At 42.5% G+C, this 27994-nt stretch overlaps 1 pseudogene; it reads left to right on the top strand.

Moving 5' to 3' along the window:
* Positions 1-13507: 13507 nt before the first annotated feature.
* Positions 13508-22991, top strand: LOC149455018 (embryonic protein UVS.2-like; annotated as a pseudogene).
* The last annotated feature ends 5003 nt before the right edge of the window (positions 22992-27994 follow it).

Here is a 27994-nt window from a genome sequence, read left to right as displayed (position 1 = left end):
CCCTATCACTTCTCACTGTGAGAGCCAGCTGGGGTAGGGGGCACACCTTCACAGCCCCCATAAAAGCGATCTGAAAGCCCTTTGCTGGTTGTACCAATTGATATTTATTTATTATTTATTACAGGTACTTATATAGCTCCGTCAGTTTACGCAGCACTTTACATATATATTGTACATTCACATCAGTCCCTAACCCTCAAGGGGCGTACAATCTAAAGTCCCTAATTTACATTCATACATACACATACTAGGACCAATTTAGACAGGAGCTACAATTAACCAGCATGTCTTTGGAGTGTGGGAGGAAACAGGAGTACCCGGAGGAAACTCATGCAGGGACAGGGAGAACATGCAAACTCCAGGCAGGTGGTGCCATGGTTGGGATTCAAACCAATGACCCTAGTACTGCCAGGCAGAAGTGCTAACCATTATATTGTATCATTGTGGTAGACAAGGGGATAGAGAGCAACATTGAAAATCCACAAATCCTTTAAATAATATGTAGCTATAGTACAATGTAGTAATAAAAGTCACAGTAAATATAAATAAATAAATAAAACATGTAAGGTTTTACCTAATACTCTAACCAGACATCTATCCCAGCATGCAGCTTGGGTGGCCAGGAAATGGAGGCAGCGAGCATGTACCCCCTCCCTTCCTGTACCTGTTCCTGAGATATTCACCCTTCCCTGGACAGTGAGTAGAAGATTACATTAGTACCCCTGGCCTATTCCTACAAAGTGGTGGAAGTAAATAAAGCCACCCTCACTGTGGAAAAGTCCTTTACCCCCCAAAATGTAAGCAATGTCCCCAGATGTAAATCCATAATCAATAACATCGTCCAGAGATGCAGATCCATTGTCAATCAGGATGACCCATTACCCACCTCCCTAGAGACCCCCCGCCAGGCCATGTTGCCATACCACAGCTAAATGGCAGAATCCCCAGCATTGCTGGGTGACATCATTGACTCATTGATCAGATGGGTGAACTGGCCAAATATGACCAGTTTATTGGTCGCTCTGCTATGGAAAATATTTTCCCTGCATCAGTGTTGTCACTGACGTGGAAAAATGTTGCCGCTTTACTGGTGTCAGTCTGGACTGATTGGCATTTGTGTCAGTGAGTAGAAAGAAGAGAGCTGGGAGAAGGGATCTGAGGGGTACATGGAATTTCCCTGCAAGAGCAAATTGGTTCGTGCTTTGCTGGGGGGAGTTTTTGCCTTCCTCTGGATCACCTGTGGGTGTAGGATTATAACTTTTTTTTTCTATGGTTGAACTGGATGGAGTTTTGTCTTTTTTCAGCCAGACTAACTATGTAACTATAGGGATCTATGGGACTGAAAGGGCTCTAAGCATTGGCATAGCTATAGGGGTCGCAATTGGGACCCGGCCCCATGCTCCAGGGGGCCTGTGTGGCTCACCTGTCACATTTGGTTCTACTGGACAGGAGGGGTGGCGGGGGCAGCATATACAGGAACCAATACCGTCCATTTTCCTCTTGCAGATGCTGAAAAACTGCTTCTCCTCCCTCTCCCTTTTAAATTGAAATATAAAAAATGAAGTTGCACCAAGTAAATGGATACCCAACATGCCAAATGTTAAATTTGCATGTGCCGTGAAGGGGTGACAAACTTAGGTACCCTATAATTTCTATAGGCAACAAGTTAAAAGGAGGTCTTGTGGTAGAAATATTGCTCTCACTCTGGCGTGCGTGTCAATATGTAACGTGTCGCAATCAGTGTTTTCATGCATGCATTTATGTCTGTATGTGGGGGTCTGCAATTTTTTTTTGGGGGGGGGGATTTTGTATGCTTGGGTGTAACGTCTTACTTTTTCTTTTCCCTAACAGTTTTTACTCATCACATAGGAGACAGAAAGTCCCCTATGTGCAGATTTTTTGGTAACAGTTTCTCTTTAATGAGACATCCAGGGTCTAAGAGCCCCTGCATGTTTCCTCTGTGCTCCACTGAATGTAATGCAATGCAGATTGCATCGTTTTATATTTTTTCCCGGCCATACTGGCCAGCAACACGAAGGGGAGGGGAGCGGACATGTGTCCGCTCAGCTCCCTTCCTCCTACCCGGCAGAACCCAGGCCTGCAGAATAGCAAGTGGAGGCCAGGATATGTACATGGTGGTGGGGGAGGTTGCTCGGGGGCCCATGAACATTTTTAGATTTTTTTTCTTTGCATTGGTACATAACCCTCATGGCTGTGTCCACATACCTAATGCTTTATATATAATAACATAACCTTTAAAAAGTCCAGAAAAAAATAACCCAATAGACTTCAGTGGGGTTTAATGCTCTTTTCAGGTTTATTGCCGTATTACTTTGACGTTTGAATAAATAAAAGTTGACAAAAGGCTCTAAAATGTATGGAATGCATCCTTGGAAAACTCTCCGTTGGAGCTAATCCTCACAATATGTAGTGTTTCATTTTTATTTGTCCCACTAACACAGATTTTTCTAGTCATGTAGTCATACAATATTTCTCTTGTTTGAGAATACAGTGCAAATGTGGAAGTGCATTGTGGCTTGGAGCCTGTGGTTCCCGTTCCTTGCCCAGTGCCGCTCTCCCTGATTTAAAACTGCATCTCCCAGGGTACAAAGCGACAGTTTCGCCTACCCCCTCAGTGTATTGGCCAGGAGGTGCTGCCAAGGAACGGGAAGAAGAGTGGAGGAGGAAAAGAGTCTTCTCACACAGACCTCCCACCGACACTATGTCCATCTCAAATGCAGCAGTGGTGGGGGGCCCAGTACTGTGGCCACTGACACCCAGCTACATAAAGGATGAGGTTGAGCCAAGTAAATTGATACCCAACATGTCAAGACTTAAAATGATACCTGCCCTTCAAACGGTGACAAATTTTGGTACCCTAAATCTTCCAAAGATGATGCTTTAAAAACCCCTACAGATCACCAGCTTAGAGTTTCCCATGAATAATGATCCTAGAATTATTGCTTTCAATATGTAGCATGTGTATTGCAATTGATGGTTTCGTGTTTAGGCACCCGTGATGTAACAATAAATGCATACAGATCGTCCGTGAAAAACAGCTCCAAAAAATCAAGGGGAGTAGTTAAATTTGCTGAATTCTGGGTTAGGCAGTGAATGGGGGAAGTACGGGTGCTGCAGAATTTGTGGGCTGCCAATCAGGATTTGCAAGCACACCTGGAAGGACACTAGGGGCTCTATGGGCCTGTGTGCAAATTCTTGGTGGCTACTTGTGCTCGCCACCGCACCAGCTTCTATTGCACTTATAGGACTCGCCACGTCACCAAGTGATACTGCAGTGCCTGTATGTGAAAGACCAGGATGTACTCGGCCGCTGGTGCTCGCCAGTTCACCAAAAGGTAGAGCGGCACTAGTACTGGCAATCTGCTGCATATGAGAATCATCATGCAATTGTAACACCTCAGCAACCTGGGAATGGGGTCGGGTATGCCTGACCTTAGCAGGGACCTCTTCTCCATCATCTGAGCTACCTGTCAGGGTGCCACTGCTGTCTACAGGTTCGTATTCTGAGGCTGATTGTTCAGTGAGGCTTCCCCTTCGATCTCATCTGACATGCTCAGAATCCTGTAGGACACTTCACTAGAGTACCTTTCATTGGACATTTTGGACTCTAAATTTACAGATACCTAGTGCGACTCACGGGAAAAAGAGCACCTGGCTGTCAGGGACTGCTTGAACTTCTACAAAAAAATTGTAGGCCTGATTCTGCTAACACTGTGATTTTGTGTGCAATGTATCAAGTGACAGTGATCTACTGACACTGCACTTGCTGGGGGAGAAGGGGGGGTTAAGCGTAGGGGCTAAACACAGCTGCTGGCAGGTGCCGGGACTGATCCCGCTGCGTTTTTGGGGACACTACTTTTGTGAATGCTGGTATAGTGCTGATCTGATCAAAGATATTGATCCTTTCAGACACTACACTAGCAATGGAGGTTTATTGTGTATGTGAACATGTTCCTGGCAATCAAAGGGTTAAATGTGATGACTGATGTAGTGGCGGGCAATCTGACGCTATCTGGAAAGAACGCTAGTGCCAGCTGAAGTCACCCGTGACACTAATACAGTGATCAGTAAAAAAATCTGTACACTGTACTAATGACACTAGTGACAGGGCAGTGAAGGGGTTAACTGGGGGGTGATCAAGGGGTTAAATGGGACCTAGCTGTGCTTTTGCTGTAAAAGCGTGCTGTTTTTATTCACGTGTATCTGCTTTCTTCTCTCTCTGGGATGGAATGTGCCCAGAGAGAGAAGATTTCATCATTTCCTGTACCTGTGTAAGTGCAAACACAGGTACAGGACAGGGGCGGACTGACAACTCATGGGGCCCCCGGGCAATAGGGGATCATGGGGCCCCTGTGTCCTCGCCCACACTCAAACCACACCCAAAAAAGCCTATGAAAGGTACCAGGGACATCTCATTGGGTCCCCTACTGACCCCGGGCCCTCAGGCAGTGCCCGAGTTCCCCAATGGTCAGTCTGCCCCTGGTACAGGAAGATCTGTGATAGGGCAGGGATCAATCATCAGATCCAGGCCGAACATCACTGGCCTGCATTTGCTGATTGATCAGTGGTGCACTGAATCACAGCACCACTGGGTGCATATGCATGTGCCCCCCCCCCCCCCCCGCAATCACGGCGGGAGCACGAATCACATATATATACATGATTTTGCGCACAGAGTCCTCCCTGTAGCAATAGTCTTGCTATAAGAAGGAGCTAAACCGGTTAACTTTAGACTACTAGGGTGTAATATATTTATTGGAACCAATTATACAATGTTGGGACACTAATGGTACTACTTGGACTGATCATATGCAATTGGGACACTAATGGAACTACTGGGACAAATTGTTCACTTCCAGGACACTAATGAAACCAAACACCGGCAACACAAAAAGAAAAGAGTTTAGCGATGGGACATAGCTAGGAAAACACTTGAACCAAAGTTTTCGTTTTACTGCAAAATGTCTTCAATTTTCGATTTGACTCACTTTATGCTCAGTGGATGCTGTCATTACGAATCCATAGGTGGGATTAAATGTGCGTTCACTTTTAATATCAACTCGTGCTTATTAGATAAAAATACGATAAAGATAAATATTTTATTTGTCATTTTATACATAAAAAAAAAATTCTCATGAAGTCAGTTAAGTATAGACCTGTCATGTAGACCTCTCCTAATCTGCACCTATTTTGATGCTAATTTGTTTGCTAAGTGTCCTCCCTGTGTTTAGCAGATGCCTGAGGACAGTGTGCCTCTTTTGTGAACTCTCCATGTGTTATCTTTTATTTAGCATTTTCTTTGTTGAAAGAATGAGCACCTTCCAGTTTCATGCTGCAGACTTTCTGTCTATTCAGGATGGGTGCAGAAAAACTGGAAAAGCAAAACCCTGACCAGCCAAAACTACCATCAGCACCGAGACTTGAATTTAAATATGGCATTAGGATCTTAGTATTTGAATCTCACATTATTAACCTAACAAACTGATACATTTAAGTTACCCATAGATTTTATTTATTACAGGTACTTACAGCCAGACTCATCCACCTTACCAACCGCTCCGTTTCCGCCACCCCCCTCTGCCAATCCCTCCACTGGCTTCCGATTGCCCAACGGATCAAATTCAAACTGCTAACACTGACGTACAAAGCTGTCCATAACTCTGCCCCAAACTACATCACAGACCTAATATCCAAATACCACCCAAAACGCACTCTCCGCTCATCACAAGACCTCCTTCTCTCTAGTTCCCTGGTCTCCTCCTCCCATGTCCGCCTCCAGGACTTCTCCAGGGCATCATCCATCCTCTGGAACTCCCTACCCCAATCCATTAGGCTATCACCTACTCTCCTCTCCTTCAGGGAAGCCTACTTCGCCCTCACCTAATTGCCGATCTCCTCCACTCTTCCTACCACTCCTACCACTCCATCCCCCACAGCTTTTCCTCCCGTTCCACTATCCCCTCCCTCCTAGATTGTAAGCTCCAAGAAGCAGGGCCCTCGAACCCCTCGTGTATCGCACTGTATTGTTATTGTACTGTCTCATGTATTGTCTCCCATTGTAATGTACAGCACTGAGTGAACTGTTGGCGCTATATAAACACCAAATAATAATAACATATAGTGCCATCAATTTATGCAACACTTTACATTTTTATTACACATTCACATCAGTCCTTGCCCTCCAGGATCTTACAATCTAAGGCCCCTAACTCACATTCATACATACACATACTAGGGCCAATTTATCTACCTGTCTTTGGAGTGTGGGAGGAAACCAGAGTACCCGGAGTAAACCCACACAAGCACAGGCAGAACATGAAAATTCCAGGCAGGTAGTGCCTTGGTGGGAATCAAACCTACGACATTAGTGCTGCTAGGTGGAAGTGCTAACCATTTAGCCACTGTGCTGCCCAGGGATTAAAATTTAGCCAGTTCAGCAGGGAACAGCCTAATTTCATTCCATCTATGGCCTTTCCTGTTTGACAGAAGTCCATCTAATGATAAATGTTGAATAGGACTGTTGGAAAATTTTTGTGGATCAATGGCTGCAGAATACAGTGGCATGGGGGGAGGATTCCTGCATCCACCTCATTTGTGTGGATGGGTGAATCCGTTATTTTTTATTTTCCGATCAGCCCCTTGGCTGATTGATAAAAAAAAAAGTGGCATCTATGGCTAGCCTAACCTCAACAATAAATTACCCTGGGCTTAGCCGCTTGTAGTGGAGTAGTTAGGAGCTTCTGTGGAGTGATTGTGTCTGTGCCCTTTTTATTTAGTTGGAGGAGTTTGGGTTGGAGAGTCTGCCAGGTGCCACAGAGAGGAGAGGACAACTGAGGGGTTTCTGGTGTGCTCCCCTTTCAGAGAGGAGGTGATAGAGGACTTTGTCCTTATCTAACAAGAATTAAAGCAGCCATAAACCTCAGACATGAAATATGAACAAAGCATATCCCTCTATAATGTGTACATGTTTCTATCCAGAGCACTAAGTGTCATTTATGTCTGCTGGTTCGTTCCTGTGCTATCAGCACAAATCGCTTCTGACAAGTTTTCCCGACACCAAGAGAAAAATGGTGACAGGGGAGGGACCTATAGAAGATTGACATCCTCAGCTCTGTTCCCGCGAGCTGTGCGGAGGGGTGTGTGTCCCTTTCCTCCAATCAGCTCTCAGAGCTTTCCTCACTTAGCTCTACAGAGTGTACCTTCAGCTCTCCGCCCCCTGTTTCTGACAGCAGTATAAGCTTTATAAATTCATCACTTTCAACTGATGTAGAGAAGAGAAGACTGCAGATACACAGGTACAACTTGGGAGGATCTGTTTAACTCTGTATATCACCCGAGGCCAGTCACTTCAGTGGGTATATGTAAGGGTTTACAATCACTAAGCTATGGACTGTTAGCTAGTTGTGAATACCTTATTGTTCTACTACTGTTACAAGATGCTATGATGTAAAAGACTGATATGATCTTCTACAACATTATCTGGAAAAGGTATTACCATTATTATGGACTCTTTGCTATATCACCAAATAAAGAAACATCAAGAACAACAAGAAGCATCTATGTAATGTTCTAACAGAAGTAATGAGTTAAGTACAGCCAATGCCTGGGGGTGAAGACTTGTGCACTGTACTGGTGAAGTCCTGGTTGGCTCTGGAGTGGGTGGTGATAGAGGGAAGGCTGTCCCCTGTCTGATGGTGAGAGATAACCCTCTCATGTTATAAGTGTTAGGTGGCCCAGGCCCAGGGGCGGACTGACCATTTGGAAACTCGGGCACTGCCCAAGGGCCCGGAGTCAGTAGGGGGCCCTGTGAGATGCCCCTGGTACCTTTTTCATAGGCCAGGCATGTCCAAAGTCCGGCCCGCAGGCCATTTACGGCCCGTGGGTCGGTTTAATACGGCCCTCCAACAGCCCTTCCTGCTCTGTGTAATGTGGCCCTCCCTTCTATGGCAGACAGTCTTCTGCTTGAGAGCAGAGGGCAGTGCACATGCCTGACTGCGGCGCGTTCTCCCTGGTCTGTGTAAATGCGGCTGTCGCACGGCCCTCCCTTCTGTGGCAGACAGTCTTCTGCTTGAGAGCAGTGCGCATGCGTGACTGCGCCGCGCTGGGAGCGACAGAGAGCGGTGACGTCAGGGCCGGGCTTCCAGCGTGAAGTGTGTTTCTCTTCCCCTCCCGGCTGCCGAGCAGAGACTTCAGCTCCAGCTACCTTTTTCACCCTTCACATTAGTGCAGGTAAGTTTTTTTTTTATTTATTTTCAATACATTGTGAATACTCAGCTGTCAGTTGATCTTAATGTTATGAAATGAAAAGTATGTCGTTTGCAATTAACTTGGCATAAAATAATTTATTTGCATTTAATTGTAATGGTTCAAAGAATGTTCGGAAAAATGTTCGGCCCTCCACCATGTTCACTTCATCCAATCTGGCCCTCTTTGAAAAAAGTTTGGACACCCCTGTCATAGGCTGTTTTTGAGTTTGGGCAAGGACACAGGGACCCCATGATCCCCTCTTGCCTGGGGACCCCATGAGTTGTCAGTCCGCCCCTGCCCAGGCTCCTATGTCTCATGGACCCCGGGTGTACAGTTGGGCTACTTGAGCTTCTATCTGGACATGACAAACATAGGCGTATGTTTGAGTACTCCAGGCCTGAAAGCGTCATTGTGTGAAGTGACCTGGAGAATGTGGAGGAGAGTCCCAGGACTGACATCCATGCACACGGATAGTATTTGGGTTTTGGGCTAAACACCTGTGTTATGCCCTGCAATCCTGTAGGTAAAGGTGGAGTCCCAACTGCACATGACACCATGTCAAAATAAGCTGGGACCCCTTACATGCTCACGCCTGATAAATAAGTTATAAAGCAGTATTCAACCACACAGATACAAAACATTGTGTATTCTATACATAATTATATACTAAGAGTCAGTCATCTGCAGCCCTTTGTTAGCCTTTATCCAGGCACCATTCCTCCCACTGATTTGAGGCAATATTCCTCCGACTGACACCAACAGTGCAGGCATAATTTCTGCCACTGACATTATTGATGGGGCTTTATTCCTCCCACTAACATCAATGATAGGGCACTATTCCTCCCACTGACATCAATGATGGGGCACTATTCCTCCCACTGATACCAATGATGGGGCACTATTCCTCCCACTGATACCAATGATGGGGCACTATTCCTCCCACTAATACCAATGATGGGGCACTATTCCTCCCACTGACACCAATGATGGGGCACTATTCCTCCCACTAATACCAATGATGGGGCACTATTCCTCCCACTGACACTATTGATGGGGCACTATTCCTCCCACTGATACCAATGATGGGGCACTATTCCTCCCACTGACATCAATGATGGGGCACTATTCCTCCCACTGACATCAATGATGGGGCACTATTCCTCCCACTGACATCAATGATGGAGCTCCAACAATGGGGTGCTAATTCTTCCACTGATACCAATGATGGAGCACTGTTCCCCCCACTAGTATTAACCTCTTCACACCAGCCATACACATGTAACTTACTGTGCTGAGAGTGTTCTCCCTGCACTGTTCCAGCACAGTAGCCGACAAGGATTAGTAAGCTCCCGATGTATACTTGCGATCGGGAGCTTTCCGATCATGTGACCGCTGTGACAGCCAATCTCAGCAGTCACATGATCCAATGCCCACCTCCACCCCCCAACTTTTAGAACTCTTAAAGGACTAGGAGGCACTCGGTGTGAAGCGGTTAATGGTGGGGCAATATTCCTCCTACTGACACCAACAGTGGGACATATTTCCTGCCACTGACATTAATGATGGGGCTTTATTTCTCCCACTAGTATTAATGATGGGGCACTATACCTCCCCCTGACTCCCACAATGGGGTGCTATTTCTTCCATTAATACCAATGATGGGGCATTACTCCTCCTCCCACTGACCACCAACCCTGGGGCTATGTTTATTCTCACTGATGCTGGGCCCGGGATGATTTGTACCCCCACTGGCTACAATCCAGCCCCCCAAAATCTGAAGGACAGTGAATTGGCCCTTTGAATTTGCTGAATACTGGAATACTGTTATTTGTGCACTCTAATTTTTAGTAATTCATTCTTTTAAACATTTTAAATAAATAAATACGCTAAAAGTTCTTCTATGTTGTTTGAGCGCTGCAAGTCACTTTGAATATATGATCATCTGATTACTGGAATATTTAGCTTAAGTTACATCCTAGTGGATATATACTTGAGTCATGTTATATCTGATGATGGAATGGAGGGCAGCACAGTGGCTAAATGGTTAGCACTTCCGCCTGGCAGTACTAGGGTCATTGGTTCAGATCCCAGCCATGTTACCACCTGCCTGGAGTTTTCATGTTCTCCCTGTGCCTGCGTGGGTTTCGTCTGGGTACTCCAATTTCTGCCCACACTCCAAAGACATGCTCGTAGGTTAATTAGATCCTGTCTAAATTGGCCCTAGTATGTGTATGTATGAATGTGAGTTAGGGACCTTAGATTGTATGCCCCTTGAGGGTTAGGGACTGATGTGAATATATATGTAAAGCATTGTGTAAATTGATGCCGCTATACAAGCCTGTAATAAATTTGGTGACATTTGATCTGCCTATAACTTGGAGGTCAAATAAGTCTGCCAAGTGTTGGTCTTATAGGTGGAGGGTCACATCATGGTGTTGCCACACTTTGGGAAAAGATGGCTGTTATAAAGAAGATCTGGATAATTTCACTGAAGTCACTAATTGGTGGAAAATACAAGAACATTTAACGTGGACTCTAATAAGTTGTTTTTTTTGCTAATTAGTGGAATATACCATAATCAGCCATAACTTTATGATCACCCACCTAATATTGAGTAGGCCTCCCTTTTTCCAGCCAAAACATCCCTAACCCATCAAGTGTTATGACCACCCACCTTAACCTGCCAAGACACGGACTCCACCAGATCCCTGAAAGTATATGGTATCTGGCACTAAGCCGTCAGTAGCAGATCCTTTAAGTTGAAAGGGGCCTCCATGGATCAGACTTGCTTTCAAAAAACACTCCACAGATGCTTGATTGGATTGAGATCTGGAGAACGTGGAAGCCAAGTCAACAGCTTGAATTTGTTGTGTTCCTCAAACCATTCCTGAACCATTTTTGCTTAAAGAGGCCACTGCCATCAGGCATATTATTCTGCTGAAAGAGGCCACTGCCATCAGGGAATACCATTTCCATGAAGGGGTGTACTTGGTCAGCAACAATGTTTAGGTAGGTGGTACGTGTCTAAGTAACATCCACATGAATGGTTTCCAAAAAGAACTTTGCGCAGAGGATAACACTGCCTCTGCACGCTTTCCTTCTTCTCATAGTGCATCCCTGACCCCAATAATAACCTAATTTGACCTTTAAGCCAACCCGACCCCCTTTGCAGCATAGTCACCAAACTTGCAACTCAAACCAAACAGGTCTGAACTGACAACTACTGGCACCAGGCTATTGATACCAGGGAAGCCTATAGAAAATGAGGAATGCACAAAAACTATAATACAGCTTCAAATGTAAACATCATTATATTAAAAAAGAATAAATGATGGGAATTCTTTAACTTAATTATTCAGAGCTTTAAAGTATAACAGCTGTTAATTATTAATGTCTTTTAAATAAAGATGAATATATATATATAATAATATAGTATATAGAAATTCACTTTTCTATACAGTTTATTTTGTATATGTGTTAAAGGTCTCGGTGATTTTGTTTCAGTGGTTGTCAGCAGCATTTGGTGCATATTGAGTCTTTGTATGTGTATTCTCTCATTAGAAGGTGCAAATGCGGCATGCTAATACTACAAGAGTGATACTTGTCACCCTTCTCCCCTTGTCATGTCTCTGGGGTGGAAATTCCCAGCTGAATCCAAATCAGATTGGCTACTGTATCCTGATTGGATGAATTCAGCCCCTCTATATGTTTATAAATCAGCCCCATCCCATGGTGTGTTAGATTTGTTCTCCTACATCTGGTGACTGAGGCTAAGAAGACATGGTACCCGGTGCGATACTCCTCCTTATCTCTGCTTCATTCTGGTCCCTGGGACTTACTTTAATAGCCCGTCATTGTACTGGTCATATAAGTCTGACTTTGGCTCACTTTGTAGATTATCTACACATAGTGGTCATCATTGTCAGTCTGTGTTATGTTTGGTGCAATATAAAGATGAAAGTTTGGAGATTTTATTCCTGTATTATAAGGAATAATGATAAATGATTGATATGAAAGAGGGTCTATTAGGACAGAAATACAACTACCTTCGGTGGCGATGAATGGACCATTTCTCATCAAACAGAGGAAACAAATGAATGTAATGTTAAGGTTACACATTAATCTCTTTTCTATCCAAATAATCAACTGTTGTCTAATGTCTGTCTTAAACTCATAAATGTTCAGGGCTGATTATTTGCACTTTGGGAAGAATTATACTGGATGGCACAAAAGTGAAAGGTTTCTATGCGTTGCACTTTCCTCAAAGGAGAGGTGATTTTGACAGAGAACTGCTAAAAAAGGAGAAATATTGGATATATAAACTTGATACACTGTACCCAAAGGGGTTAAATGTGGAATGTGATCTCCAAGTATTTTTGGATAAATAGATTTACATGGTTAGGTATCCTTATATTGCCATGCGTTGGTTAACCTGTGGCAGTTCTTTATCTTTATCAATGGTTGGACTATATGTTGAATAACTAAGGTAAACCTTTTTTATCTGGGAAATATTTAATGACCTGATGGTATAAATTTGAATATAGGTCTAAAAACGTAGAAGGGATTGACTGTTGAGCTAACCATGTTCCTCTCCCTTGATAATAACTGTATACCAATAAATGGGTATTTGAAGTTTAGGTATCTTTGGTAAAATAATCCACAGTGAGAGTTGTTAATTAACATTGCCATCTTGTGGCGGCTTTGCGGTAATTCATATTGTATCCTTAGGTACTGTTGATTTAATGAATAGGCCTGGTGATTCTTTCATTAATATCGCCATCTCCTGGTGAAAGTGTGGTAATTTTCTAATTGATTAGTATATATAATCTATGGGTTTTGATTCGTGTATGCATTGTTGAAATTGTCAAGCCTTTCCTCTCTCTGATATTTCCAGTCGCCTGCCTTTTTAATTGAATTTAACAATGACCAGCAGCTGTGCTAAGTATTTAGCCCTTTTTTTCTTCCATTGGGAATAACTGCAAGTTAATTTTTGCATAAATGGGTGGGTCTTAACCCACTATAAATAGAAAGCTGAAATGCAGGAATCTCATTGGTCCTGACGAAGCTGAGTGAGATACGCCCATCGGCGAAACGCGTTGACGTCATACGTCAGATACGTCATTTCCGGTCATGCGCACTAGGTGGAACGCACGCTGACCTACAAGGAGGAAGCCATCTTCACATGCCATGAGGCAAGCTTAAGCAGCACAGGCGCCAAGAAGAGGTCGGAACCCGCGGTATGTCGGTTGATGTAAGCGGTGGTTCCCTGGTCTCGCATGGCAGTACTTATGAAGGACATCTTTTCCTTTCCTATTATCCATTGCACAGGTGGTGAGTGGACTGTTACAGGACATTAGATAAAAGGTCCTATGTGATCTATATGACCTATACATCTAATATAGAGTGAAAGCTCCTTCAGTGACTTTCCACATATTGTTTGTTTTACTACAGGATGGGGACATTATGGTGCTTCATATAGGAAACAAGATATACCACGTGTATTTCAACAGGCAGAAGATCCATTGGGCCTTATCTTGTTTTCTTACAGAAAGTGGTTTGTAGTCCACATGCAGTGGTGAAGAAACCATTTTAAGCAGTGCTCTGCTATTTGCATCTATCTTTCCATCCTGGTAACAACCGGGGCTTATTCTCATTTAAGAGCCCTAGGAATCAGTCGCTTTTATTACAGATGAATGGGCCCCAACCACATGTGCCGGCATAGCAGTGTACTGTATTCTATGTATGATATCCATTTTTTTGTGTTATATAGGCCTAGAGGCATGTCTCTCTGTTTGACGCACACTGTGCTTGCTGCATTGCATACATGTGATATTTCATATCTATGGTATAATTTTTGGAAACTCCCTTCCATGGGATATAACCATTATAGTTGTAACATATGTCTTTATATTTACAACATGTAACATTGTATACCTATGGTATAATTTTTGTATACACCTCCTTTAGGAAGTGTTCACCTATGTGCCAGTGCTACAAAGACCTTAGACTCCAGTAGTCATTGTCTTTGTTGCACATGTATCCAGACCGGTCTTGGTGTCATTTTATATGGTTTTAGGCCTGTGTGTATTGTCTCATACTGAGGTGATGGTAAACCAGGGCGATTGCCCATGTGTCAAATTTGCATGTGTAATAAAGCATAATTTTTGGAAATTTTTCCGAGTATCACATTCTGTTCATAATGTAGCCGCTTTTTCTGTGAATTTCTTTTCACAAACCCCCCTCTTTCTGATGACCAAGATCTACCTTTAGATCAAAAGAATGTCCTTTATTATGTATGTTTTAAAAATGTAATTTGCATTTGTTAATGTGCAGCTGCTGGTCCTATGTTGGGAAGTTGGGTGGCAAACAGACGGTGAGCATCGATCAAGATTACTGTATGGGCTATGGTGTAATCCAACACGAAATTATGCACTCACTGGGTTTCTTTCATGAACACACCAGAACCGACAGAGACAATTATGTGGTCATCAACTGGCAGTATATCTCACCAGGTAGGTGGAATGGTCAGATATAAACATGATATGGTGCCCATGTGTAAAACCTCCTAGATATATAGAGTCCACGTGATTCTCATCACTCAAGTGGAGGTCTTCTATGGCAGACATTGGTAAAAATGGGTGTCAGAGAGTCAAGGCTTTTATGATGCTGCAGGAGCCAACCTTCCAAGTAAACAGTGAGGCGGACACTTTGCTGGACATGTGCGTGTATTAAGCTTTTCATCTCACAGCAGTTTAGGTAACAACGACTAGGAAGTGCTGAGATACTGTAACATTAGGAGAACCCAAGGAAATCCAAAAAGCATACAATTTAATTTATTATAGTGCACTATGTTGAATTACCATTTTCCCAGCGTACCACCCAAAGTTTTAGATCATACTTACAGTTGGAATTATTGCTTTGGCTGCTGAAAAAATGCAAAATGAACTGAGCATAGGGAGGATACAAAGATTGAAATCTTACAACCTCTCCTTGGAGGATTGGGAAATCTTTTTATGCAATAATCTGTACTTCTGACTTCTGTATCTCCGTCAGAAGCACCTGTGTATAACCACCCAAAGACTTCCAAAGGAGACTGCACTATTGGAATATCAAGGCTGCCACTCCTAACCTCTGCTTCTAAAAAATTATAACTACCTGTCTGTCATTCTTACCCAATGGCTTTAAAAGAGAACTCCAGATGAAATTCTGGCAATTCTTCAAAACGTTCTTGAGAACAAAATACTGAAACTAATGATTTGTAGTGGAAATGGTTCTTGCTGATGGAAATCAGCCAGCAGGGTTGAGTGTACAGTGTAGAATTGAGGTAGACATCATTGAATTAGCTCGTATACAAGAGACTGAACCAATTTTCTTTATAAGGGGAGTGTTGGGTGGTAGGGAAGAAGGGTAGGGGGAGAGGGTGGAAGGATGTAGGGGTATGAAACATCCATGCTGTTTTGATGGCTCATGTACAGGTGATGTATTTTACAGAATATCAAGGATATTTCAAGATCGGTGATGGGAACTCTACCAATATTCCTTATGACTATACTTCTGTGATGCATTAGGGCAGGTAAGAGAAGACAGTATGGAACCCTGTTCTAAATCTTGACAATAAAAACAAATCACAAACTAGAACCCTGTATATCTCATACATTTTAGTAGTAAAAGTAGATTCTCACACATCCTGATGCAGCAGGAAAAGTTGCTGCATAAAAAAGAGCACCCAACAAGGAGTGGATACCTCTTTAGCAGTGAAGCTGGGAACTCTGGTGCAGAGTCCTTGAGATATATAAGAAGATATTTGATGATTCCAATAGACCACTCTACACTAGACAACAGGATATGTACACATTTTATAGGGTGGTATTTACCATAAGAGCACCAATAGGCTGTGGTCTGGGGCAGCACAACCCATAAAGCTGCCAAACTGTGATACATTTTTTATCTTACTTTGTTCCTCTATTCTGGCCATCTATATATCTATAATTTACAACAGAACTGTAGAGGGCAGGGGATCCAGACAGGCGTCAGAAGACTCTTAATAGTAATTTTCCTTGTTTTGTTGCTCTGCACAGGAAAAGAGAAATGGTGAACATAACACCGACAGCATGCTGCTTCTAAAAGCACATACTGCTAGCTTGAATTAACAATAGCACAATACTGTGTAATTACTGTGGTTTTACTGTGTCCTAAATCTATATCTGAATGTCTTTTTATATTTCCAGGCAATCATTTGTTAATACATCGGGGGAGATGTCAATCATACCGATACCAAACCCCAAAGTTGTAATTGGTCAGACCATTGGGATGAGCAGCCTGGATGTGAAGAGGATAAATGTGCTCTATGATTGCAGTAAGTTTTCTGGAAAAATATATCTAACTTCGGAGTCCTTAAACCTTCTAAACAAAAGGACCATTTCACTGTCCTTGAGAATTCAATGGGCAGAAGGTAAGTAGAAGTAGAGAATGATCTAGTATTGGTGGTCATGGATGTAACAAAATGCCTCAGGCTTGGTGAAAATGGCTTAGTGCCTGTGCCTAATGGGAGGAGAAATATTTGGGGTTTATTAGTCCTCATTATAATCACAGGATAGACATAATGTTAGAACTAGAATTAGCATTTTCTCAGTCCAATTTCCCCTTGTGTTTAATACCAGAATTAAGAGGTGTTACTTGACAGTAACACTATAAAATATAACACATATAACTCTCCGTGAGAACCAGTGTATCTGCGAAAGTATTCTTTAACTGGCCAAACACTTTGCACCAAAATTAAGGTCCCAGTGTATCTTACTGTTCCATGGACCTGTTGCTTCATTAAGACGAAGGGTAAAGCCAAGTGGTTCCGAGGTCAGAGTATGTCAGAAAGTTTTCAACCCAGCAATGTCCTGTTCCCTGACAATGCTGACCCAAAAAATGTCTTCTCAGAGGGTGCTCAGTTGGCTGTCTGATGGCTGATGTTGGAGTTGGAACCAATGAAACTGGGGGACCTAAAACATTATATTAAACCTCTTAAGTGGAAAAAGCATGTGGAACCCCAGTTTTAAAAAAAAGGTAGGGCAGTATAAATGTTGGGCTGTTAGAACTTTTCTCAGATTTTCTAGACAAAAGAGTGAGTGCTGATCTAATGGTGGATCTAATACTGGTCAGGTTCTTTTAGTGGGCTTGGGGCAAAATGATCCTTGGAGGCATGTACAGATCTTTAGCATACAAAGGTTCACATTACTGGCTTTTCTTGTCACCTGAAAGCAAACATTTTACATTAATACATGCCCCCACCAGCTACACATACTCACCTTCCTTTGTGCCCCTGCTGTATATTCAGCTGAAGGGAGTGGAAAGACAAAGCCCTATGTAAATTCTGAGTCGCTCAAATTTTAAACAAGGCTGAGTGTCTCTTCATGCTCAGGTGACAGTGATGGGAGTTAATCACCTTCTCCACTATATCAGAAATGGTCAAGCTCTTTGCTCTTGGAGAATGAACAGAGTAGCATAATAAAAGCAGAATAAAAGATGAGTATGTACCCCTTGGGAGGAAAATGCTAAAGCAAACCTGTTAATTTACGTTGCATGGGCACAGCACAGTTTTGCACGGAGGAAGGGATATATGTACATATTATTTACAATCCTATTTCCACTCCTGAGGATGTAAATATTTTTCCTGTGAGACTGTGAAATTTGTTGGATGTAATAATCTCGGGTCTGACAGTTGTTTTTTTGCACAGATCTATGCAGGACAAAGTTGCTGGGTGCCTCTGGAAATTTCTCTTCAAGTGATGCTACTCCTGTCAACACCAGTGACAATTGTCTATGGCTCCTACAGGCTCCATCACAACTGGTAATTATTCAGTTTGCTCTGTTATTCATGGTGTATTAATGTACCAAGCAGGGGCAGACTGACAACTCATGCGGCCCTCGGGCAGTAGGGGATCATGGGGCCCCTGTGTCCTTGCCTACACTCAAATCACACCCAAAAAAGCCTATGAAAGGTATCAGGGACATCTCATGGGGCCCCATACTGACCCCGGGCCCTCGGGCAGTGCCCGAGTTGTCCAATGATCAGTCCGCCCCTGGTACCTAGTTGTAGAACCGTGTGAAATATGCAGATTTGGTTATTTCATTACTAATACTCAAGAAGAATCTTGTCCCGGTAGGTACCTACTGGATTGTCTGAGCTTGTGTATATTAGGGGTAAAAAGATAAAACGATGCAGGACCTTTGGTTTGGGGGGGGGGGTAATTGGAGGACAGGCAGGAATGGTGCAAATGCCCTCTAGACCTCTTAAATTGTAAAAACAGACGGCCAGACTGAGAGCTGAGATATGTTAGGTCAAATGTATTTTAAATCATTTTTTGATAAATCATACTCAATAGGAAGTAAAAGAAAATCCCTCTACTGTAAAGCAGCAAATATTAATCTTTTTACCCCCAAGAAACCCTTGAAAATATGTTCATGTCTTAAGGAACCCTTACTAAAAATTATATCTATGGCTCACAGTACACAATAATAATAGTTTTAAAAAAATAAAGCACGTGGCAAAGTTTTAGGTGGGTCATTTTTCCAACACTTTCTGCTCTGTATGATAAAATAATTTTTAATAGCAATTGCAAAAATTAAAATTAAAAAAAAAAGTTGAGAAAAGAAACACATTTTAGTGGTCAGTGGAGAAATGCCTGCTTCCATTGGTGAAGGCTCCTCTTACACTGGTGGTCAGTGGGAGGGGTGTCCACTTAAATCTCTGCAGTGTGGAATGAAGAATTCCCCTACATTGTAGATTAGTGGAAAGAATGCATCATTTGTTTGGGGTCAGTTGAAAGATTATATAAATCCAATGAACCTTGTGAGCTGTTATTAGTAGATACTATATTGCAGTGAATCGCCCACACTATTCACAGTCTCATATGCAATGTGTTAACTGACACAATATTCACCTAAAAAGTGCTGCACTTCACTTTAAACCAAAGGATGGAGTGATGCAGGACTTCAGGGTGGGGTGGGGCGGGGAGGGGTAGTTGGAGGAAAAGCAGGAATGGTGAAAATGCCCTCTAGGCCTTTTAAATTGTAACAACAGAGGGCCAGACTGAGAGCCTAAGCTAAGTGTCTCCACACAGTATGCCTTATCAGGAGATAAGAGGGGGGCACTGGAAGGAGGTGGAGGATCAGAGAAGTCAGGATCAAACAGTGTTTTTATACAATGTAGAGGATTAACCCCTTAGGTTCCACAGTGAGTATAACAAGCATACTTTATTGCATATACAGACTGATTTTACTGTTGTGGGCTTAGTAACACTATAAGGACCCTAGCAATCTTAGGAGGAACCCTACGGTTCCACAGAACCCTGCTTGAGACTGGCTTTCTCTAAAGTGAGGGAAATCCCCTCCATGACAGTTGTAAGCAGAACAAGTATCACCATTTGAAGAATTCCTTTTTAGTGACAACTCAAAAGTTTGGATTTTTATTCAATAACAGTGGTCACCAGGACAAATAGAGAGGGTGAATCTATTCAGCGGAGGGGGGGGGGCACAGATTGTAAAAAAAAACTTCACAAGGGTTCTAAACCCTCATCACTGCACTGCAACACAGGTACTGTACACTGGGAAGATGCTTTGAGCATATTAATATCTCAGCAACTGCGCTGATTCACAAAAGCAGGATCTGCAATTAAGGTTTTGTTGGATTCCTGGAGACAGTGGAGACAGGCATAGCTGTTCAGGATTTATTTTTAAATCTCTCAATGCAAGTGGAGATTCCCTTTAAGTTGATGAACATTTTTAATATTACAGATCTTGCTGCAGTTTTCCACATTTGTTTGTTCAACGAACAAATGTAAAGCTAAAATCAACGTGTATGACGGGGTGAGCAAGAACAGCCGTCTGCTAGCCACAGTAAGCGCTGGCCAGCCTCTTCCAGTGCTCATCTCAAATGGCACAATGATGCTGCTGGAATATATTACCGACCCATCTTCTCCAAGCAGGTTTAATGGATCTTATACCTCAGGTATGTATCCAACTCTGGAATGTATTATATGGTCATAAAAACATTTATTCACTGTGCCCTAACCACTTGTGAACCAGCCTGTACATTATACAGTATATCCCTTCATAACCAGGCCATTTATCAATTTTCAATAGTTTGGCTGACAATGGTGTGCCAAAAAGAATTTTATATTATTTCTTTTAAACAGAATATTTTTTTGGTGGTATTTAATAACTGACAGATTTTTTACTGTATAAAGGAGAAATAACAAACAAAATAAAAAAAAAGGTTTCCTTTACTTTCTCTTATAAAATATATCAAAGAGAATTGCCAGGACAGTATAAAACCCCTAAAAATACTCCTCTTTGAAAGTAGACAAAGAAGGTAATCTAATTTTTTTGTAACAACTTTTTGAAAATGAAGAAACATGCTGGTAATGAGGTGGAATAAGATTTGAAAAATATGTCAGGGAGAGGCAGAGGGCCAATCAGTGTAATTCCTACAACTATTGCAGTGCTTTGTATATAATGTATGGTTTTTTTTGTTTAATTTACAGTGACATATGGAGGTACCTATACCACAAATGGTGGGACCGTGACATCCCCAAATTACCCCTCCTCCTACCCAAACAATGTAAATGTCACCTATATCATCATTGCTCCTCCAGGAAATCGAGTGAGTATATTGGAAAAATTATTAATGGAGAACTTTCCTTCCAAATTGTTAAAGAACCTTTTGTTGCAGTATTTTTCGCTGTCCAATATATTAACACAATAGAGCAATGGGTTCCAGCACACCGTATCTCGGTCTTTCCATCTACTGCAGGGGCTCCAGTCAATGGGCCTTGCATTCATGAGTTTGATGTGCTTTTGGGACGCACCTCAATGCAAGTGAGCAAAATCCAATTGACATCCAATTGTAAATAAAGCCTGACAGAGATTCTTACTTTCTCCTGGCTTTATTTAAAATAAAAAAAAACGGTCTGAAGTCAGGCTCGGAGATCAGTAGCTATAGGAGTAGAGGGGCTCCCACTGACCAACAGGATAGGCATACAAGCAGGTCATCCCAGCGAATGACGTGGGCTCGCCCAAGGTCCGGAGTCTAAGCACTAACCGGTATTCACCGGAGCTCCTGATGGTGGAGATGGGTTTTGCTGCGTGTTAGTATCAGGTCGCGGTCCTCAGGATCTCCTAACCAAGAGGTGAGCAAGCCGGGGTCCATTAGCAGATATAGCAATTAGGAATCAAGTAGAAGTGTAGTCAGTAAACAAGCCAAAGGTCTGTAACAAATGGTTGAAGGTTGGGATGAAAGGTTGGGATCAAGCAGAAGGGAAGTCAAGAAACACGCCAAAGGTTGCTGGTAGCGAAGCTACAGACAGTAGCAGGAGTGACGAGTGAGATGTTGGCTGGAGAGAGCACAATAATCTGGCAAAGAGGAAGTGCAAAGGCAGAACCTAAATAGGAAGTTCATTGGAAGAGCAAAGAACTTAAGGTTCACGAAAAACAAGGTACAAGGCAAGATTGTCTAATAAATCAGAGCAGTCCAGCAACTCAGGTAGCTTTGCAAGAAGAGTTGTCAGACATAGCAGAGGTCATGGGTTCAGATCCAGACCCTGACAAAGAAATTTTAGCTGGTGTTTAGTTTTAAATGTAGAGCTTTACAAATGAAATGGAATTAATCCTGTTTGTTTGATAACTAACATTTGTTGGATTAAAGTTATATTCTATGCAAATGCCAAATATTAGTTCTGATGCAAAGCCTGCTGTTGGAAAGTAAGGCAGCTCATTATACTTTTGAACCAATGGTAAGGTATGGAAGAGGGTGGAACTAATTTTCAAGAGCTAAGCTTCATATTTGGCAATGTTGCTCTGGGAATCCTTTGTCATCTATTGATTCTTTTTAACAAAATAAAGAGTTACACTATATATATTTATATATTACAAATAGGGGTCCCCAGCACTTTCAGGCTAGCTGTCAAATAAAAACAGCCAACACATTTGGGGTCAACAAACCTCCTCCTTTATCAGGGCTTAAAAAATAAAATAGGGACTCAAATGGTTTCAAAGGAAACCACAACCAAATGGATCTTTATCTGATTTGGTGCAGAACCATCTTTAGGATTGAAATTCTTAGAATGGAATCAACAGTTGCAAATATGGGTCTGTTATATCCAATATAATTTCCTTTTGAATCCACGGAAGTCCTTATTCCATTCTCCTTGCATATTTTATAGATCTCAAGTGTGACATGGACTTAACTGTACTACCTTTTAAGTGCTTTTAAGTGCTACCTTGCTACTTTGTAAATATTCTATATATAATGTGACTTCATGATTGGTGCATATTTATGAAGCTGTACTAAACATTGATGACAGGTGAATCAATCATTTTAATGTAAAATACACGCAACAGTAAGATACACCTGCAGTGAATTCTTGGTGAATGTTATGTTCAATGCTATACAAATGTCTCAGTCTTACAATAATGAATTTTTGGATTTTCAGATATTCCTGAACTTCAATGACTTTGCCTTAGAACCATCCTTCCAATGCTTGAATGACTACTTGATGATCAGAGAGGGTGGGAACTTTACTTCTCCACGCCTTGCTCTTTACTGTGGACTAATGTACAACATGGTTGTAAGATCCAAGGGGCCAATGGTTCTGCTCCAGTTCTCCAGCAATGCCTGGTTCAGTACAAGAGGATTCAGTGTAAATTATTACTTTGGTAAGTTGATGCCCTGACATACTTTTAGAGATATAGTTATTATTTACTAGCATGAGCTAAAACAAAAACAACAACACCTGGCGGCAGGGACTTAAAAAGACCCTGCATGTCCCAAGATGGCCACAGGGGCCACCTGGAAACAATGTACACAATCGAAACGCTATCCCAAGGGAATCATAGAGAAACCCAGTTTCTCTTGACTTTCTCCCCCAGCTGCATTGTCAGTATGAATGAGCGCCACCTGCAGTGAAGAATGTAGACTGCACCTGCCTACAAGAAGATATTGATTTGTCTCATTCCCAAAAATAGTTATATTCCTCATTTCAGAACAGTAGACAGAGCCATTCCTTTACACTCCAAAGGTACAAATCTCAGGACCACTGGGGTATAATAAAAATATAGCCTAATATCATAGATCCTTAGAATTCATGGTTTTCAACCATGGCACTGATGATAGTCAAAAGCTTGAAATAAATGTGCACAGTTTGGAAAATGTCAGTCCAATAAGATGACACCATACAGTCAGATTTTCACTTGAATGTTTGTATAGAAATTATGAAAAATCCTTAGTCAGAGCATTCTTTATGCCCTTTTTTTTGTTCAAAAGCCCTTCAAATTTCATCCAGATCTGCAATTTAAATGCAATCTCAGAAGCATTAAACAGGTTTCATTACAAAATTTATGGGGTTTTTTCCTGAATGAAAACATCATTCACAGTTTGCATTTTTGCATTTTCTCATCACTATGGCTGAAAATGAACACTGATTTTACTCAGCTAACAAATAAAATATGGAATGAATGTTTCAAGAAAAAAAAATGAACAAAATTCTACTGGTATACGGCTGGCTTTACATTTAGGAATTTTTTATTCAATTCTTTGGCCAAAGATAAAGTATATCAAACCCCTTTTTCACTTTTTGTTGTGTCTTTGCAGTCACTTCCCCTCTATTTGCACCCCACCAATGTCTATATGGTGTTTCTCAGGGTGGGTTGTCAGATGGTGACAACAGTAGATCTCGGGGTTGATTTACTAAAGGCAAATAGTCTGTGCATTGCAAGTACAGTTGCTCTAGATTTGAGGGGAAACTCTGAAACAAGGGGAAGCTCTGCTGATTTCTATCATCCAATCACGTGCAGGCAAAAATGCTGTCTTTTAATTTTCCTTGCATGTGATTGGGTATTCTTTGCAAAATGAAGTTTTACCTCATTTACGAAGCACAGGAGCAAATGCACTTCCATGCACAGTATATTTGCCTATAGCAATCAACCCCCATGCCTTTATAACATGTGATGAAATGGCCACTTGTAGTCTCCATCGGAGGCCCCGTGTGACCAGGAAGGAGCGTTGTTGGGAAGCAGGGACAGAACCAGGGGCGGACTGACCATTTGGAAACTCGGGCACTGCCCGAGGGCCCGGGGTCAGTAGGGGGCCCCATGAGATGCCCCTGGTACCTTTTTCATAGGCTTTTTTGAGTTTGGGCAAGGACACAGGGGCCCCATGATCCCCTATTGCCCCAGGGGCCCCATGAGTTGTCAGTCCGCCCCTGGACAGAACTGAGTCACCCTATGACAGGAAATGCTGGAATGGGGGCTTTCATGGCAGGATCGCCAAATATTTATTTATTTAAGTCAGCTGCAGATTTAATCATATTGAAAATGATTTTTGAACTGACATTAACATGCTGAGTTTAGGAGATTTAAGTGATTGGATTGTAAATGCTTTGAATGTATTACAAACGCATACAGAGTTCTGATCCGATGTAAAGTCTTCCTCTAAAAGATAGATTGTGTCCGTATTCAATTGTATCTCCATGTAACATCACCTGCATTCTATTCTACAATTTCCCGTCTTTCCAGCACAACTGAAATGTATTTTACAATTCTTATCATTTCAGCAGCCACAACATAAAGAGTCCGACTGAACAAGAGAAATAGAACGACGCAGATAGTGAAGATTCCCGTTTCTTGGTCAACACAAACATCCATTGACCCGTGACTGAGAACTCCATCTCCACCAACAGCACCCTAAAATATATTGAAATCCCAATCTTATTAGCTTTAAAAAGACTAGGCTAGGATTAGAACCCCTGTCAGGTTCTTATTGCTGTCTATGTCCCCATTGGGGAGATTCACCTCTCTATTTGTCCTGGTGATGATTATCATCGGGAAAAATGGGAGAGGAAAATCCCAAATTTTGAGTTGCCACTAGACCAGGAATATAGAGAAAATATTCCAATTGCAGTTACAGTGACAACTGTCTGTGAGGGAGCTTTTCTCTCTTTGGAGAGATTTCTTCTCACTTCCTGTCTTGGCTACAGGACAGAAAGTAAAGGGAAACCTCATCAAATGCAACATAGCAAAAAAAACCTGACAGGTGTGTAAAATGATTGTAAAATTTTTTTTAGTAAATAACATGTCATATTTACTCTGCAGGCCCTCATGGCTCTTCCCCCCCCTGCTGAGTGTCCCCATAGAAAGCCCCTTGCTATGGGGACACTCATGTGGGCTCAAGCCCAAGCCAGGCTGTGTTTGTTCATAAGCATTTCCCCACTCTCTCCTCACAGGATTTGATTGACAGCAGAAAGAGCCAATGGCTCCCAATGCTGCCTCCATGCCCAGTGAGGAGAGAGACGCTGATCTTGGGCACAGCGCTGAGTCTAGATCAGGGTCAGATATGCATTAGAGGGGGCTGGGTGGGGGTGGGTGAGCTGCACACAGAAAGTTTTTTCTCTATCTTAATGTATAGGATGCATTAAGGTAAAAAAACCTTCTGCCACTACAACCACTTTAGCTCCGTGGGGTCGACAGTATGCAAATACGTGGCCTCCCGGAGGCTGCGCCTTGACATTGACAGGCCATATATTTGTGTACCCAAACATGTAAACAAACATCTGCATGCTCCTGGCTAGGGGCAGGCTGACAACGTATGGGGCCCCCGGGCAATAGGGGATCATGGGGCCCTTGTGTCCTTGCCCAAACTCAAAAAAGCCTATGAAAAAGGTACCAGGGGCATCTCATGGGCCCCCTACTGACCCCGGGCCCTCAGGCAGTGCCCGAGTTTCCAAATGGTCAGTCCGCCCCTGCTCCTGGCACAGTTACCAGCACCTCACAGAAAGCTCCTGATCCCTACTAGTGATCAAGAGCTTTCCAATCATGTGACCGCTATGACAGACAATTACAGTGGTCACATAACCTTAAACCCCACTTCCCAGCGTCAAAAACCCCTTAAATGGCCAGGAGGCACGGCGCCAAGGGGTTAAACTACTCCAATCCAAAAAAAAAAACTAAATACAAAAAGGTTTAAGCTTTACATATACTTTAAACTGTCAGAAATGATAATTAAGATATAGAAATTTAGATATTAAAAAATTCCTTAGATACGTATTTGCCTGTCCCTCATGAATTCTAGCCATGTTTGCCTAACACATTGATTTCCTATGATCCTCAGTGACCATACTATAGATGATCTCTATAGTATGGGAGAAGGTACTATACTTTTCTCATTCAGGGTTCTGTAGAGCCTTAGGGTTCCTCCAGAGGTTGACAAGCGTTCCTTGATCAATGACCAATATCTCCCTTCCATATAAGCTCTCACCAGGGGCGGACTGACAACTCATGGGGCCCCCGGGCAATAAGGGATCATGGGGCCCCTGTGTCCTTGCCCAAACTCAAAAAAGCCTATGAAAAAGGTACCAGGGGCATCTCATGGGGCCCACTACTGACCCTGGACCCTCGGGCAGTGCCCAAGTTTCCGAATTGTCAGTCCGCCCCTGGCTCCCACTGACACCAATCACTATCTGTAAGGGGGGATTCTTCCCACCGACCATCACACTAATGTACAGTAAGCTATAGATACAATCATCATTCTCAGGGGTTTCCTGAGACTGGAAGTTATTTCAAGGGTGACTTGAAATGCCTCAATTAGGCAAATACTACATCATGGCCACTGGCTAGTAAATGGAGCTGGCCATCATCGGAAAGCACTATAGCCAAAATACAGACAGAATTCATGAAAGCTAAGTGAATGTTTGACATCCATCTAACAATTTATTTTTTACATAGAAAAAATTAGTGAATGAATGAATGGACTGCCAATGCACCCTACTGTGCTGAAAATAGCACATGACCCTTTTTTTGCGGTATATGGCAATGCATGCTAATTGCAGAACACAACACCAATGGTGCATTGCCTCAATGTGATGGGTGCCATTCAAAATGAATTCAAAATGGTACTGCAATGCAGCAAGTGTTGCACCAACATGCGTAGTAATGCTTGTGTTACCACAACATAGAAATGTAAATGGGCGCTAAAAGTGTATTGAGGATGGAATTACCTAACTTTGTAATAATATTTGTTTTATAGATTGCTTTCTTAGCATCAGTTAGAGCTGCTTTGTTTTAGAAATGTGTACAATATAATATTTTGTAATAATTAGTGTAATCATATATTGTAATAATCATTAAAATACATTTTGTTTGTTTCAGTAAATATTTTTTGTGTGTTTTATTTCCTTATAATTATCGTAAAATTATTTTTTACCTAAAGGTTTATCTAAGCCCCCTTGAACTTACCAGTAAAGTCCAAATCGGAGGTCACCGTAATAGTGCCCCCACCCCCACAGTGCTGCCAGGTTCCCTCCTCTCCTCTCCTTCCACCGGCACCTGCAAGCACACAATAGGATCCTTCAGGGTGGAGAGTGGGTGTAGTGTCCAGTAAAAATGTCACATTTACCAGCCCCTTCCTTTCCTGAATGAGCACAATGAGTGATCGGTACTTATCCTTATCACTCACTGTGTTCACTCATAGCTGAAGCATAGTAAACTGTGTAACTTTTTTTTGGGGGGTGGGCTGTAAGGTTGGCTGTATGGGGCCCCCGTGGTTTCCAACAGCAGCCTTGAGTGCAATGCAGGCCAGCCCTCCGTCATGTTTGGCGGGCACTACCGCTTGCTGAACCCAACCTATTCATCTGAATGGGGCCATGCAGCAACCTCAACAGCATGCAATGCACACAGTCGGGGC

The sequence above is a fragment of the Staurois parvus genome, unplaced genomic scaffold, assembly GCF_062004578.1.
Source record: "Staurois parvus isolate SC_StPar_1 unplaced genomic scaffold, SC_StPar_1.0 ptg000410l, whole genome shotgun sequence".
Classification (NCBI taxonomy): Eukaryota; Metazoa; Chordata; class Amphibia; order Anura; family Ranidae; genus Staurois; species Staurois parvus.
Note: the sequence above shows the minus strand (reverse complement) of the source record. Positions and strands in the feature narration are given on the sequence as shown.